The following is a 17325-nucleotide window of genomic DNA, read 5'->3' as shown; positions in this document are numbered from 1 at the left end:
CATCCCGCACGGAGAGCACGGACCTCACATACACTTCTCAAGCGGCGCAAGAATACGAGACATCATGACACATGTAACCGCCGCCCCACCGAACATCACGAACTTCATACTCCACGTAGGGACCAACGACATCGCACGGTCGACAGCACAACATGTCATCCAGGAATTCGAAGCACTAGTTTCCTTCATCACAAACAACAGACCAGGCGCTGAAATAGTACTGACAACGATACTTCCCCGGAGACAGAACAAACACCGAGCATACATATACCAGGACACATGGCTACACGAGTTCAACAGGAAGGCGCACGCTGTCAACAATCACCTCATCCACATGCGTCAGGTACACACCAACGTTATGGTTATCACACACGCAGCTTTCGAATACCACGCTGAAGCACATCTCGCTCGGGACGGCATCCACCCAAACCACGCAGGCGTACGAGCTATGGCAGACAACATCAAGCACCTAATGGTCCATAGATGCCGTCCTGCACTGACAAACGCTCAAACACAACATCCTCAACTAGCTTACACTTTAAGTGCCAGCACCGCAAACACGCCAGAACACACGATGGCATCAAAGGGGACCACAACGACCACTGCACCCCCGCATACAAACGCGGCAAACGACAACACTCCAAACACAACCCGCACACACACAAAGTTCACGCAAACTGTGACACGGAGGACCACAAGCACGAAAACACAGACAGATGACATCGAGGAACACAGCGAGTCTCCACAGCCACTGACCCCACAGCCAGCGACCCCACAGACACGACGCACGCGCACATCACGCAGAAAACACCGTTGACTATCTAATCACCAGCCTACCATGCAGTCAACGAACTTTCTACGAATGCGAAAACTCATGGAGAAACGTAGCCGATACCTACATCATCTACGGATCTACACCCACCACCTGGCTCACAACACAGTACCTAAAGGCCTCACCCCTAAAACAGTTCCTGCATTAGGAAAACTGACATCTGAACTAGAGCTAGAGTGGGCATCAGCCCTTAGCAACACAGCCCGTACGTTTCTAGAAATATTAAAGAAACAGTGCCACGCGCAACTCGCTACGATCCAGGCCCATATGAAAATATCAGTCTCCCCGACGCGGAGGCAAACACTCTCGAACTACACATTCAACAACTCAACCGCGAGCTAGCTAACAAGGAACACTCAAAACTCGGAAAACCTAATTCCAATAACGACACGGATACCGGACCCACTAACACGACACACGCAGCAGCCGAACAAATCATTTCCAGCACCACAACCACAACTCTCCGCAACATCGCTGACTCACCCCGAGAAAACGCTGACGCAAGCACCGTAATAGATATATCACGCTCACTAACCAGCGACGAACTACAAGTCCTCTCTAGGGGGTTAACATTCTGCCGCTCAGAAGAAGAACAGTCTCTGTTCGAAATATCGGCGGCTTCTGTCCTGAGGCAACTCCCTTCCTACATCTCTACCGGTTCGCTGGATTTCTACCCATCTAAACTCATCCCTTGTCTGTTTTAAACTGATGGCGTCGCACCCTCTTTTATTTTACTATACTATGTTTGTATTTTTATTTGTATATTTGTACCAACCCTCGCTGTGCTTGTTCTCTACCTTACAACATGTCTTATATATTCAGGAATTTTGTAACTTGATGTTAGACCTCAAGAAGTACAGCCTTCTGTGCGAAAGTCTTCTTTCTGTTGTGCACAATCATTATAAAGTAAACATGACTATCCATTTCTTGTCATTAAATCTTTTTTTTTTCTGCAGTGGTGAACAACCGTAAGGACACATGCAAGAATGGGAGTCTCTTTGGGATGACAAACCCTCATCACCTCATGAGGATACAGTGGTTAAGGAATGGTTCATGTTCGCAAGCACATGGAAACTTCAACAAATAATTCATGGAAAAGCCAGTCAGTGCTAGCACCAGGAATTGAACGTGGACCGTCCTGCTACCAGTCAGAGATGCTACATTTCAGGCACTCTTGACTTTTGGTGAATTACGTGTTGACTTTGTCCCAAGGTGGAGCTCGCCACAGCTCATTTGCCTATCTGTTAATGTTGTGGCGTGTGTTGCGTTTTTCTCTTTATGTGTTCCAGACTTAGAACGGTTACTTTGGTTCAGGTCAGGTACGTTTCATTTAGACATGGCAAACAGAAAGTGGTGTTTCTTAACACACCTTAACAGTGGCCTTCATGCATTACTGCTGCGGCCATTAAGCGTAAATGGAAAGCTGCACATTATGTTCACTCAACTTTTATCGTGTGCTATGTAATCTTGTTCAAGTTCTGTCAAACGAGCGTGTAATGCTATCAAAAAATTCAGTACACTCTTTAAGTGGGATGAAGTGTGTGAATGCAGGAAGGAAACTGTCATGTTATGGCAAGTTTTTATGTATTGTACATTTAACTACTAATTTTATTTCTTAGCTTTCGCCGGCGTATCGTGTCAAGCCATGTTATATTAATTTGCAACATCATCTTCTTAGTAGCCAGAGCAGCTGATACACAGTGAGAACATAGCCCGTGTGTGTTTGTCTTTTCCACCGCAGCCCTTGGTTTTCCTCCCTGATGGCTACACATGTCAGGGATAGGTTTCATAACCGGCAGTTCCAGCCAAGTGAGAATTGCTTTTCAGGGGATCACCATGCTGGCAGATGAAACACATGGTTTAAATTATTTGCAGGACAGGAATTGCGTAGCTTCACACAAATACTGCTACTACGACGTAAGAGTGGTTTCGAATCTAGCTTTTTTTGTTGTCTTCCTGACATTCTCGCAGAGGATGTACCATCCACTATGATCCTTTACATGGGGGGTATGTACAGTGCAATCAACAGATATGCTATTTACAAATATGTGTTTCCTACTGTGTTGAAATGGGGCAGATTGTATCTGAGAGCCATAGTGATACACAGGCAGCCAAGGACAGATTTTTGATGCCCTCGAGAAACATGGCAGCACATTGCAGGGACTCTGGATGCTGCCTAAATTTCCCGAACACAGAGCTCAAGGCAGTGTTTAAACAAGTGGTTAGAGAAATCCAAGACAGTTGCATGTGTAAGCAGTCCACTGTTGGATTTGCTTCTGTCCGAGATACGTTATGTCAAAGGGGACGCACGGGCACACTCAGAATGATACTAGGACTGCATGTGAAATAGAATGAGGAGAGGGGGAAGATATATAACAATTTTTTCTTCTCTGTTATTCTGTTGGTTAAATTGTCATTTTCATAGCAGCATATATGTTTATATTCCAGAGTCTGCTAATAAATATATCAGTTGAGAGCTAGCAGTCGCATTGTAGATATCTCATCCTGTGCTTGGCTGCTTGTGTTTCACTATGGCCATGTTTGGTATTGCAAAAAAAAAGAAGAAGAAGATGAATACCATAGAAAAACACGAAAAGTGCGACCTAGAAAGCAGCCTGTTCTAGTGCTCACATGGAGGCAATGCAATGAGGAAACATGTTCCATTAATGAAATCTACATAGTAGTACGTATCACAATGGCAACCGATTATTCAGATTTTTCTTACTCTACTACTACTTCTACTACTTACTTACTTCTTACTCTTTTGGAGCTTTGATTGCCCAGCCTATTATTGAAGCTTTATGTGATTCCCCTGTGCAGTTTGTTAATTTTGAAACTGTACTGTGCTGAGGCACAAAAAGAGAATTGTCATGTCTGCATTTGAGTACATTGGAATAATTTGTAAGTACTTTCCTTGTTGACATCTGCATAGTGTGCAACCACATGGCTTCTGGAGCTTTCGTGTACATGTTTTTGCGCTACGGTGCTCATTACAAACAATATCCAGACGTTAGACATGAAATGCAGTAGTTTATAGCGTGCCACACAACGCAGCGTGACATGTGAGTGTGTGATTCAAAGAAAGTTTCTGGAAAATGCACAGAATGCCACAAAAAGTTTAAAATGTGACTTGTATTTCGTTTTACGTTGCTCGTTGTTCCATACCATCGTCGACGGTGTTGCACATTGATAAATCGTACGTAAAACTTGTCCCATAGCAGTATACGGTTTCTCAAATACATATCACGGTTTTTTCCTGCAAGAATAAAACGCTGTCGGCATTTCTTGCTCAAACGGCTGTCGAAACGCCAGTCTCTACAATGGGCAAGTGCTGTAAAAGGGCTAACGCAGACGCCACTTCATACAAATTGTACGTGCTCAGAAAACACAAACGACGAATTCCAGTCACAACATCGCACAGAGGTTGGTTCACGAATGAGTTCGCAGGTGCTGCACTGTTTACTTATCGCGGAACCAGTGGAACCGGGCTGTCCGCCATCTTCAAGCACAGATACGTGAAGCCACGAAAAGCGTAGCTGGGATCCACTCCGTACGAAGGCACGTACACGTCACAATGCCCGTTCGAGTGCATCTACGTCATAAAAATGGCTGCGCCCATGTGTGTTTCGGAATGAATTATCTGTTTTTTTTTTCACATGGTACTGTACCGAACTGGGAGAATGGATGTGCATTTTGGGGAGAGCTGGATGTGGGCTTTCAGAATATCACAACCGTTTCGACTATTTGGGATATCGGCATAGCTGACCTTTAAGAATTGTCCAAAGCTTTCTTCAATGGCAGCGAAAGTTCCGAGAAGGTAATTGCGGAAAGTCCCACAATCCTACGGCGAGTACGCCGCCAGTTGGAATTTTTATCACATTAGGTGACACACCTTGTACATTCGGAAAGGTGAACAAAAACGGAACTTCTCAGATCTCCGGTCTATTCCTACCTCTTTTACCCAACCTCAACCTTCTGTACCAGCTACATTTTCTCACTGTTTGCGTGTTACAGAAGATCGACTATTCCTACGCATCCATTGCGAAGCGTATTCTTCAGAGCATATTGGATGTGGAGGTATGACTGTGGAAGTGTCCATATCAGGGCAGCAGGTGGAGTGTCACTGACTACCAAATCTCTTTTCACATTGTAGATTGGACAACTTCAAGAACAACGTGATCAGCTAATGCAGCATCGGAAAAGGGTACGAATAAAGCCGACATATTGTAACCTATTCAAGAGAATGACCATGACAAAGAGAGCAGGGAATTTAGTCGAGCAGCAAAGCTTTATCTACCTCGTATGTTGCGCGTTGTCGGCACAGAGTCGTTGGAGAACTGCTGTATCACCAAATCAGAAGAATGATGTAACAGTTTGGCTCCGTACCGTACACAGCACGTATAACTGATTATGCTTCTGCCACTCCGGTGCTACGGTATATCCCGGAAAAGCCTCAGTGGCAATGAAATCGTTCAACGTGTTGTATTTGTTCCTATGAAATTGTCAGTGGCCAGTCATGGAATACGATCACCATAGCTGTCTAGCCAGAACAGACGGCTGGTATGCGGGCGAAAGCACGTCGTATTAGATGCTCGTGTGTCGAAACAGATATAATGTTGCTGGAGCTCTGGGTTTGGAGAGAGCACACAGTTGAACAAACCCGTAGTTATCGTGATCCATGTGTGTTCAGGTTGGCGGAGAAACAGTCCGGCATTAATTTTGGACAACAGATCAGCGATGTATCAGGGTTGTCCCCTTATTCCATCGAAAGTACTGGCCGAGTGCGTTTGACCAAAACGGAGAGGACGACGAGCACGTGGCGTGGGACATATAAGGAGGTGGAAGAAACTCCACACCAGGAGAGAAAGCGCTCGTACAGCAACAGGGATTCTCCACCCTCAAAATATATGTACAGGGCCTTTTTTCTTATCCTTTTCAGAACTGTTACAAAAAACAGTATGACAGCAGCACATATGTGGTCTCTCCAGTTGACTTATAGGGCCAGGCGTACATCTTCCAGGAAAGTGTGCAGCTACAAGATGACTAATTACCTAGCATGCATTAATCAACTATTTATTTAGGAGATTTAGTGCAAAAACGGGAGAGCAGCATGAGGTAATATCCCGCAGCATTCCATTCCCAACGTGCTGGCTTGCGGGAAAGGAAAGACGCGTCTCGGAAGATGCGCAATGAAGGAAACAAAGAAAAAAAATGGCGTTCTTTCACCAATTTTTTGCGGACGATCTACCTAAGCAATTTTTGTTCTGAAAACGGTTACAATATCAGGTCACCGAAAGGAACAGATGTTCTCATTGGGACAACTTCGTAGCTTTTATATTTAAAAACTTAATTAACGAGTTTTAGGTAATTAGTGATTTGACAGTTGAGTAACATATGGCCAAGAATGTCCGCCGGCCCAAAGATGATAGAAGTGAAAACAGCATGTCGATAACCCTTATAGTTTTTTTATGAAAAATCTGTATGGCCTAAAAAAAACACCCTGTACATCGAAAAGGCACGAAAAAATCATCGGGAACAAATAAAACGAAAGCGTCTGGTATGACTGTCACACACACACACACTACGTAGGCCGAACACCGACTGAGGTGGAAGTCGAACGCAACTCCCTTCCTCAGCGGAGTCTCTCCCCCCCCCCCCCCACACACACACATAAAAAAAATAGAGAAAAAAGAAACATGCTGTTCCGTTTGGTTTGGCATATTTGCCATGGTCGGATTTGGAAAATTGAGTAGGACGTGTGAGAATATGTAGCAGCTCACCGGGGCCACCCAATGTTAAGACGAAACTATGTTATTTCTTCAGAGTTGTACCGCGTTTGTGACATTGAAATCTACGTGTCTCACATTCTGAGTGTGTTTTTTTAAGTACTGAATTGACTATATCGGCAGAATTGGCCCTATCTGTTCACGTCACAATGTCGACGACCCTTCTACGTTGTTGCCGTAGTCATTTACACGAAATGTGACATCCGATTGCCAACATGACTTCCGTTCTTACTCGTAACCTTTCACTTATTCCGCGCTCGTCGTGTCCCATTCTCAGTGTACCTAGAAAATCAGTCACTAAAGTTTTATTTAGTTCTTTTTTTTTTTTCAGCAGGCTAGTGTTATCGGCCTTGAGCGCAGGACGGCAGCCACAATGGTGACGGTAGTTATTTTTGTTCTTCTAGAAGATGCACATTATACGGAAGATCGACAAGGAAAAAGAAGAAAAGGAACAAGCCCGGACTAAAGTCATCGAACAGTTTCGTTCTATGCGCACTCCGTTTTTTTTTCTCACATTTTTTTATATTTTCATTTAACGAGTGTTACGCTGAAACTGGTCTGATTCGTTTGATTAGAACTGAAACTGTTTCACGGTTGTTCAACACGGTCGTTCACTAGTGGTCGGCAAAAGCGAAATGATGGTAGCAGTGTGGTCCATAACTGCGAGCTAAACCCGAGAAAAGGAGTACAGACAAATTTTCGTTACACAACGCTCGGTAGCTCAGTCGGTAACGTGCTGGCTTGCTGAGCTCAAGGTCGCGTGTTCGATCCTGGCCGAGGGCGGTAGCAATGTGGGAGAGGTAAACATTGCTGCCAGGAGATTTGCTTCGGAACATTGTAACGTTGCTTCGGAGATTTCCGGCGCCCGCCGAAAAAAAAAACACAAATGAACACACAGGTGGTCCAAATTATCCGCAGTCCAACCCTGCGGCACGTGCAGCATGTCGCCACACTGCGCAGACAAACCTTACGTGTAACATCACGGTACACAAACAACAACATCATGGAGAACAAACTTTATCCTCAAAAACCTCCGGAGTGGAGGTAAAGGAATTCGCGAGGGATTACTGACAAAATTCCCTCGTGTGGCTATCTCCATTGACACCCTAAAGAGCCTTCGCTTCTTCCAACCCTCATTCTTTGGAAAGAGGAAAGCAACCTGGCGAAGGCTGTTTAGGGTGTCAATGCAGATGGACACACGAGGGAATTGTGTCAGAAATCCGTTATTTATTCCTTCCTCCTCTACAGAGGTTTTTGAGGATAAGGTTTGCTGTCCATTAAACTTGTTGCTGTATAACGAGAATTTCTCTGTACTCCTTTTCTCAGGTTTAATTCGCAGCCGTTTAATACAGTTGATAACAACGTGCCACCAACATACTCGCATGGATATTGCTGTTCTCTTTTAATCTTTCAGCGCTGACATTTTTCTTGCGCGTCGAAATGCGAAAGTAGCTAAGGATAAAGAGGGCATAGGTGCAAATGCATATGTAGATAGGTAGAGGGATTTCTTTAGGCCTGTGCGTCCCCAAAAAGAAGCCTTGATAGACCGTCAGCGCCATCGTCCCTTGCTCCGACCACTGAGATTGTAAACAAACGACGTTAGATATAACGTTAACGATTTGAATATATACGCAGTGCATTATAGCGATGGTGCGTTGGCATGCGCGCGCTTTGTTACACTTTATTTATTTAATTCGTTACCCTCAGGGTCGTAAGCAATACAGAGGGCCGTGGTTTAATAATTTGTAAAAAGATGTTAATACAATCAGTATACAAAATATTTGCAAATTAGGTCCACATGAACGAAGTTGCACTTATTGCAGAAGCTGCACAGATTGGTACATGTAAAAAGAGGTGGAGAAAAAACTGACAGCAGAAATGTAAAACATGTTGAATGAAAAATGGCTATACAGAGAAATAATCGCATCAACGCTTCTTAAATTGCTTGATGTCGGTAATGGAGGTGATGGTACCAGGAATATGGTTCCACTCCATCAGTGTACGAGGAAGAAATGAATCGTGAAATAACCTCGTTGAACATGAGGGAATGCCGACTTTATGTGGGTGATCGGTACGAACTGAGATGTATGGATGCTGTTGGGTTAAAGATTCTCTGAGGTGTATTTACGATAATAAATCTTGTGAAACAGACAAAGGCGAGTTATTGTTCGGCGAGTGAAAAGCAGAGACAGATTGAGGTTACGTTTCATAACAGTGACACCGGCGGCGCGGTTGTTGTTCCCAAATATGAATCGAGCTGCCCAGTTTCGTACTGGTCCGATTGAGTTTGAAATGCTGGTGTGATCAGTATCCCACATGGAGGCTACATATTCCAACTTAGGAAGGACTAATGATTTATACAAAGTCACCGTAGTGTTAATTGGAGCGGATGAAAAATTTCGGCGACTATCTCCTGAGTTTTAAAACATATTGTAGTGAATTTTGTAGTATCTAAGCTTTAGTATTCTCATTAAGCTAAACTTCGCAAATGCAACTTAACTTGTCAAAATATAAATCAGTGATTTTTTTCGCTCTAATAAAGTGCATGCGACATATTCCATTAATAACATTCCACATGAATCCGTATCAGTTTACAAATACCTCGGAGTTTTCATTTCATCAAACCTATCATGGCGGCCTCATGTTGAATATATTACTAGGAGCGCTTCTCGTACTCTAGGTATGTTTGCAAACATAGCGAAACTGAAACACTCGAATTCAGGGCTGGATTTTCTGGATTTTTTGCACGAAAACTATTCGGTAGAAATTATCCATTTTAACCACTGTTGATCAGCATGTACGATGAGGCTCTAAATATATAAAAAAGGAATGAAAATCCAGAAGGTCGGTGGAACCTCCTTGCCTGGACTGACGTGAAGCTGGCCTATTGCGTAAACGCCTAAGACTATTAGTGAACCACAGAGATTCAGCCCGGAACGGGATCACAATTCTTGGGATATATTTAGCAACGACTTCATTAAGTTTGGTTTTGAACAGGCGTCAGTTGTCGTTCAAGGAACGCAAGCAGAAATTGTTTAAAAACACGTCAATAAAGAAAGAAAGTTCTGTATTAATTGATGAGAAATCAGCATGTTTATAAACATGAATACGTTTCGCCAATTCAATGAGCGCCTAACTGGGGCACACTTTAAAATGTACAATGCAGTGAGCGCTCAAGCCGTCCAGGTAATTTTATGCTGAACATCTGAAACAGGCATTCGCAAGCAGTTGGCTCACGAAACTAAGCACGACCAACAACGTTATTTGATTATGACAATTCGGCGGTGTCATCTGAAAGGGCGATTCTACCCCTATGCTGGTGCTGCTGCGGGGGAATAATGGGAGGCCTCGCAGTGCGGACCAAAGTCCTATGGCGTCCAAACAGGTCAGAAGTGCTTTGAGGACGGAGCGTTGGTGGCCTGGATTCGGCCATGGACCAAGCAATTTTAACAAGGAGAGTGGATGGGGACGAGAGTTCAGTTGATTGAGGGACCTGAAGCACTGTACCTGAAGTGTGGTTCTGAAAGGGCGGTAGAGCAGCCAGTGGAGAAGGATGTGGTCTATAGATCTTCCTGATCACCGCAGAAATGAAACCTATCCTACGTTTAGGGTAGAGCTTTAGTAGGTCAGAAGGAGTTTGCGATAACGGCTTCGAAAACATGATGACCCCATCCCATTGTTTCTTTGAAGCTTGTGGCATCACATTGCTAACTCTGGATTTGATGAACAACAACAACAACTTTCTTGTGAAATGGTGAATGAGGAGCTTCATCGCCACAGGCGATACTCTACCCCATTGTTGGTGGTGATGTAGGGAATGAAATAATGAGCCCCTTGACAATAAAAGTCGAAGTCCTATGGCGTCCAAAGAGGTCAGAAGATGTTGATGTTGACGAAAAAAATAATAGTGAGAGATAATGTTTGAAGAGCTCTGGGGGGAGAGCGTTGGTTGGCTGGGTTCGGCCGATTTCAGAATGGAGAGATTTCAGCAGATCAAGAGGTTCGAAGACTGCTATTCGAGAAGGTTAGTAGTGTGGGCAATGAAGATGAATGTGTTCCACATCCTGTAGAGCAAAGTCTGATCCGGAGACCCCCGGGGAGCAAAGTCTGATCCGCAGAGTGTTCGTGGGGGCCCGCGACGATAGAAGGCAGTCGGAAGACCGTCTTGGGGAGTGTTGGTCATGTCATCTCAGAGGGCGACGATATTGATATTGCCACGTATCATCTTGAAGCGACCACACGAAACAGCAACAACAGGCAACGACGCGTAGAACGACGGGCTGAAATCCACGACACACCGCGCTGATTAGCGAGCGATCCTTCCAGAAGCATCTGCTCCTTCGCTCACATCAATCTCAACGACGGGCCGAAGACCTTGGGGGAGCCTCTGTATTTGCTCCTCTCCACCGACGCGTGTTTCTACAGTGTTCACCGCTGTGTATAAAACCTTGCGAGCTCCCAGTCGGAGCATTACTCACCTTAGTTCTGTTTAAGAGCTATCGCTCTGGTGTTAACCAGCTAAGCAGCTCAATAAAGGGTTCGCCGAGTATTCGCCGTCTCGCTCGTCTATTTTCTATCCGTGACATTTGTGGTAGAGATGCGGGGCATCCCTGCTCAACGGCCTGGAAGATCAACAACCCAGTCAACCACGAAATGTAGAATCAACGTTGAAATAACATTGCAAATCTACAACGCCATCGTAGAATCTGCGATAGCGTGCAACGTAGATCCTACGTAGAAAATGTTCGGTCCAAAACACGTAGAATCAACTATAATTTTATAACGCTATTTCTACGTTAACTGTCGTTTTTTCTACGTTGATAGAACGTTCATCAAATGTTGTGAATTACTGTTTATTCTACGTTGTCTGTTGCTACCTCTTCCTACTCTGCTACTTTAGAGCTCCACTTCTGCTGGCAAAAAGCGCAGGTATCCGCAAACCTAATTTTGTCCAAATACAATAGTACAAATGTGTGTAATGTGAATATTCAATAGGATAATGAGGGGCATGACCGTTTATGTGCTCGTTTATTAAAATCTTTGATCAATTAGTGAAACATTAACAAAAAAGATAACTGATAATGGTCATAGTAATAATAATCACATGAATGGTCGCTATGCCTCTTCGGAACGGTCATCCCTGAAAGATAACCAATAGCATATGTCATTCAATCTAGTGGGACGCCAGCTCAAACACTGCCCTAAACAGACGTCAAAAGCAGACACTCTGCAACGAGTAGGAACACATGCATGACAGTGTCTTACCGCAGCTTCTTTCGGAGTATAGATGGTGTGATGCGGAAGCACCTTAATCACTGGCAGGTCCAAGCGATGTCTTCGTCTTCTGGTTTATGCCCTGCTCTTCATTGTTGTAGAGTCACCAGGTCCTTTTCACATGTGTGAGGCTGTCAATGGACGGAATCAGACGGAGTTCAAGCCTTCTGACAACTGTAACTGAAGCTATTAGTTAATAAAAAACTACAAAAGCGACACTAGCTCATTCAACAACCAGGTTAACGGTTATACAAAAACAAGGAACCTTGGAGAACAGCGCAGTCAGATGTAAAAAGGTAACTCATTTCCTTTGCAGCCAAGCTTGTCTATACTTACCAGACTGTTCATAGAATAGGCCACCGCTGCTTTCATCACACCCAGTTCACGATATCACAAGCTCCTATAAAATAGTACATATGAATCGAAGAGATCTGAACAAATATATCTGCATTTTGCAACTTGTAACATCTGAAAAAACTGCAGGCAAAGAAAACGCAAACAAATAAGGTTGTTTACTTGGGATACTAAGCTGTGTGCTCCACACCTCTACCACATGTGATCGTTGAGAAAACAAGAATGCACAAATCTTAAGTAAGGCAAAAGGAAGAAAGAATACTCACCCGTGAAACTTGAAAGCCGGAGAACAAAGGAAGCTGCCTCTCGCACACTACGGCATTCGTTGTTACGCTCAACATAGTTGTTCACCGCATTGGCCAGTACTGCCTCGATGCTCCAGAGATCGCAGAACAAAATACGCATGATGCTGAAGTTCCAAAGACCTTTCCGTGTGACAAAATGCAATGTCCACCCTGCCGAACTGCCACGGCGACGCGATCCGACGTGCCTCACCACTCGCCAGCCTAGACTGTTTGAAACGGCGGTTGGAGAATGTCGATGGCGATGAGGCAGACGTGGTTGCGCTCGGCTCCCGCTTGTTGGGAAATTGAGTTCTTGTTATATTCCTCTACCTCCGCGACCGATCATTATAATGGCGTGGAAAAGGTAAAATATGTTTTTGTCATTGTTTACTGAATACGTGCGATTGGTGATGAGTCGTTTAAAAATATGGTTAAAAGGTGTATGGCTATGAGCGTATAAAATAAATAAATATTATTATTAATGGCAGCATGAGTGATATAAATACCACGTCATACAGGTCTTACTCTACACGCGAACGGCAGAATAGAATGTAGGAATAAAATACAGTGCGAAACAACTGGATGCGCACTAAAGAAGCAATGACTTTTCCACTCCTGATAAAGGTTGACAATATGTTGAAGGTACAATGTAGAATCAACGAAAATATTTGCTCCGTATATCTACAGTTGAGTGGCTCATGGAAAATCAACGTTTTGCTTTACGTTCACAATTCACCATTGACCAGGCAGTGTTGAAACAGCGTTGATTCAGCGTTATGATTCTACATTCAACATTAGTCAACATTAGACAACGTAGATTCTACGTTCCACCAATAGTCGGTGTTGACTGGGAACGACTGAGTCGAAGACAGCGTGGTCCACCTGCGGAATTCGGCCCATTGGGACCCGCAAGAAGATGAATGCGACAGCGACCATCGGCAGCGCGGCACGGCAACAGCTGGGCGCATTCGCGACCCGCCCAACCTGCACCACTCAGCTACCTGCCACACGCTCAAGGAACTCGCAAGACAGACGTAATGGCGAACGCCAGACTTGAGGCCACTTTGTTACCACTGTGCGAAGCCAACCACGTCTACCGCCGTTGCCCGTACCGACGACTGGGTCTACCCGGATTTTCACCTGACGCCTCCCGCCCTCAGCGCTGTAGTATCCCCGCCGCAATTGAAGACACCCTACGGCAGCAGAATGCTTTTGCTGACTCACGACGCGACCACTCCCCGAGCTCGACGAACCGCAACACAGAGCGCCGCGACGCTTGAAACACTACCAGTGACCTGCAAATACTCATCGACGACCACGAGACAACTGCGTTAATCGATAACGGCGCCGACGACAGTGTTATAAGTGCTCCGTTGGCTACGAGGCTTCGCAGGGCGCAAACGAAATGCAATGACCGACACAGGTTCTGGCATCGGGACGATGCACGATGCCACGTCTACCCAGGGGGAAATGTCACGTACTGCTTGCGACACACTTGTCTTATATCTCAGCCCCCGTAAAAGGGGGTTACCGAACCAAGGTGTTGTGCTACCGTCGCCTTCGCGTCACTTCCGTTCCCCTAGTGGCGGCGGAGCTGCTCAGCGCCACCAGACGGGAGGGATGGCGATTCGATAACCGCGCGTCGTCTGCTAGCTCCAAATGCTGGGCGGGGCAGCGCAGGTCCCCCAAGGTCGCCATTTTCCCATGTATTTGTTCCTATTCCGATGCGTGCAATGCCGGAGGCCGCCCTTAGATACCCCATTGTTACCAGACGTTGGCTTGCGTTTGATTGTAGCGCGCTAAAGATCCAGTTGAAGCACAGTCCAAGCCAGGCCAAGTCACCGAAGGAGAAATGGACGACTGCGCCTGCGGCGACAGTGGCGGCGCCTGGTACGACAGGCACGATAAAACAAACACTGCCAGAGAATGGAATCAACAAATCAACAAAGAAATGAAGAAAACTGAGAACGACTACTGGAGACAACGCGTAAGAAACAAACAGAGCATGAACCTCTACGCCACATACAGAGACAAGCCCAGCCCATACAACCTCCACAGAGGAGACCGCGCTAGCGGCATATTTCCAAGCTAGAACGGGGGCCCTCCTGACGCGAGAGAGACTGTCTCAGCTTTTTAACCACAACGACGACTTATGCATCCTATGTTGTGCGGAGAAAGAGGACTTAAGCCACGTCCTGTTGAGGTGCCAAGCCACCAAGGCGACTCGCCCAGCAAACCTTGACATCGCAACAATGCTAGGACTGACAACTCCATCTTAAACAGCAAACCCCAGCGACATCGCCGAAAGATGTAAACAACACCTCGTGAACTGGGATAGGCTGACGAAAAGTGCCCTAAAAAACGACCACAAATCCAAGTCAGGAACCAAGCCGAGCAAACCTTCGCCGTCGAAAACACCGGAAGCAGCAGCGACGCCAGCGATAGCCATCGGAGCCAAGCCAAGGCAAACAAGCCTACCGACCGAGCCGGAGCGACTGGAAGCGCCAACAGCAGCGACATTCCTGGAACCGACCCACCTACAACCGCTTCAACCTTCATAGACTCTGTTTCTGTTTTTTTTTCTCTTTGTTTCTTTTGCCTGTGGTGCCCTCACGTCACCTGCCCTGACTCAAAAGGGATTAGGCAAGCCTAAACCTAAACCTAAACCTATGTGATGATGTGATGCACGCAGCCGTGCACTAGATCCTTCCGATTGCTCAACACGTTTAAAAACGGAACCAAAAAGTGAAACACGACACAGAAAGTTGTTATACGCGTTTTATTTGGACATATAAAGGCTAGATTCATTCGCAGAAACAACAAAAACATTTTGCCGCTAAACTTAGCGCGTTGAAGTGATCCGGAACGGCAACAGTGGGGTATCTAGTGGCGGCCTTCTTCGTTGCACGCTTTTCCGAGGTGAGTTTGGGGGACAACACGACACAGAAAGTTGTTATACGCGTTTTATTTGGACATATAAAGGCTAGATTCATTCGCAGAAACAACAAAAACATTTTGCCGCTAAACTTAGCGCGTTGAAGTGATCCGGAACGGCAACAGTGGGGTATCTAGTGGCGGCCTTCTTCGTTGCACGCTTTTCCGAGGTGAGTTTGGGGGACCTGGGGCAGCGCTTTCCTCGCTCATGTTTCAAAAACAGTAAACATGAATAAAAGAAAACAGGTTAGAATTCCCATTCCACTCCGCATTCCGAGAAAAGCGCTGCCCCGTCGAGTCATCGACGCATTTGGCGCTAGCAGACGACGTGCGGTTATCGGACCGCCATCTCACCCGTTTGGTGGCGCTGCGTTCCGTTCCCCACCAGGGGAACGGAAGTGACGCGAAGGCAACGGTAGCACAGCAACTTGGTTCGGTAACTCGCTTTTACGGGGGCTGGAGATATGAGATAAGTGTGTCGCAAGCAATTCCATCTTTGAAGCGACCACACGGAACAGCAACAACAGGCAACCAGGCGTCGAACGATCCTTCCAGAAGCTTCTGCTCCTTCGGTCGCATCAATCTTAAGGACGGGCTGACGACCTTGGGGAAGCCTCTGTATTTCCTCCTCTCCACCCACGCGTGTTTCTACAATGTTCACCGGTGTGTATAAAAGTTTGCGAACTCCCAGTGTGAGCATTATTCACCTTAGTTCTGTTTAAGAGCTATCGCTCTGGTGTTAACCAGCTAAGCAGCTCAATAAAGCGTTCGCCGAGTATTCGCCGTCTCGCTCGGCTGTTTGCCATCCGTGACAATATTGGACGGCATATGATACTAAAGACTGCAGAAATATGCTACATTCTCGTTTCCTGCATGGCGGTGCCGTGTTTGTTTGTTTTTTCGTTGGTTTCGTCGCGCCCCTTGTTTATGTCAATATGGATCGTACTTAACGGGAGTCCTCGAAGGGATTCTCACTGGTTTTGGGGATCCGACACAACGAAAAGTTTGGAAAACGCTGTTCTAGAGCACCGCAGTGACGGCATCTGGGAGAGTCAATCTGTCAAAAACGGTAACGCAACACTGGAATCTAAGAGCCACATTGAGCAGCATCCGATGAATTAATGCAGTGTCTTGACAGAGGTGTTTCCTGGCATCCGAGAAGCGAGCGTTTGATCAACTCTTCCAAGCATATATGGGGGGAGAATGTAATTTGCTCATTGACGGGAAGCGAGGGATGCGATTAGACGTTGAAGAATTGAACGGCAGTCTCCTCTCAGCAGCGCAGTACTCGTGCGTCTCCGATATGAGAGAGCTCCTGCACTCAAGTTGCATCTAGCTTTCGTATTCTTCGCCGTTGTAGGGGTGTATATTTTCTCCCCTGGTGACGAAACTCCTGAATCACCATTCGTCATTCGTTCGTCGTTGTATTGCACATCTTCAGGGGTTGCATATAAACAGGAGTAAAACACGATTCATACCCAGGCAGCACACCGCGACGACCCAACGTCGGTGCGCCGGCGGCGACCGACCCCGACCGGGTCGGCTCCCGACCAAGGTCCGGCATACGGTTTGCAACACGGGGATGTTAATGGTCCGTTATCGGCAGCCTGAATCGTATCCCAAGGATTTCACGAGGTGCAGCCAATGCACAATTACGGGTACCTCCTACCCCCCAAACGAGAGTAAATTTGCGCTATTTTTAAAAACAAAATCAGTGTGTCACTGTAGAAAATTCTTTATTGCATCATAGTCACAAGATACATGGGTTCTTTATGGCATCACTTCACCAGGAATAAAAAAAATGAGTTACATTGAAAGTATACAATCACAATCAGTCCAGCATATGTACTATTTACTTCAC

General features: G+C 45.8%; 2 long non-coding RNA genes across 2 annotated transcripts in view; one reads left to right on the top strand and one right to left on the bottom strand.

The window, feature by feature from the left end:
* LOC135374570 (uncharacterized) overlaps positions 1 to 17325 on the bottom strand; it is a 151246-nt gene that overhangs the window by 57501 nt on the left and 76420 nt on the right. The gene's annotated exons all lie outside the window — the stretch shown is intronic.
* On the top strand, positions 4898 to 7059 carry LOC135374566 (uncharacterized). Its single transcript, XR_010416964.1, has 3 exons — positions 4898 to 4909; positions 4986 to 5036; positions 7023 to 7059. It is a non-coding gene; the product is annotated as an uncharacterized LOC135374566 (long non-coding RNA).

Source organism: Ornithodoros turicata, chromosome 1, assembly GCF_037126465.1.
Source record: "Ornithodoros turicata isolate Travis chromosome 1, ASM3712646v1, whole genome shotgun sequence".
Lineage (NCBI taxonomy): Eukaryota > Metazoa > Arthropoda > Arachnida > Ixodida > Argasidae > Ornithodoros > Ornithodoros turicata.
This window is presented reverse-complemented; position numbering and strand designations above follow the sequence as displayed.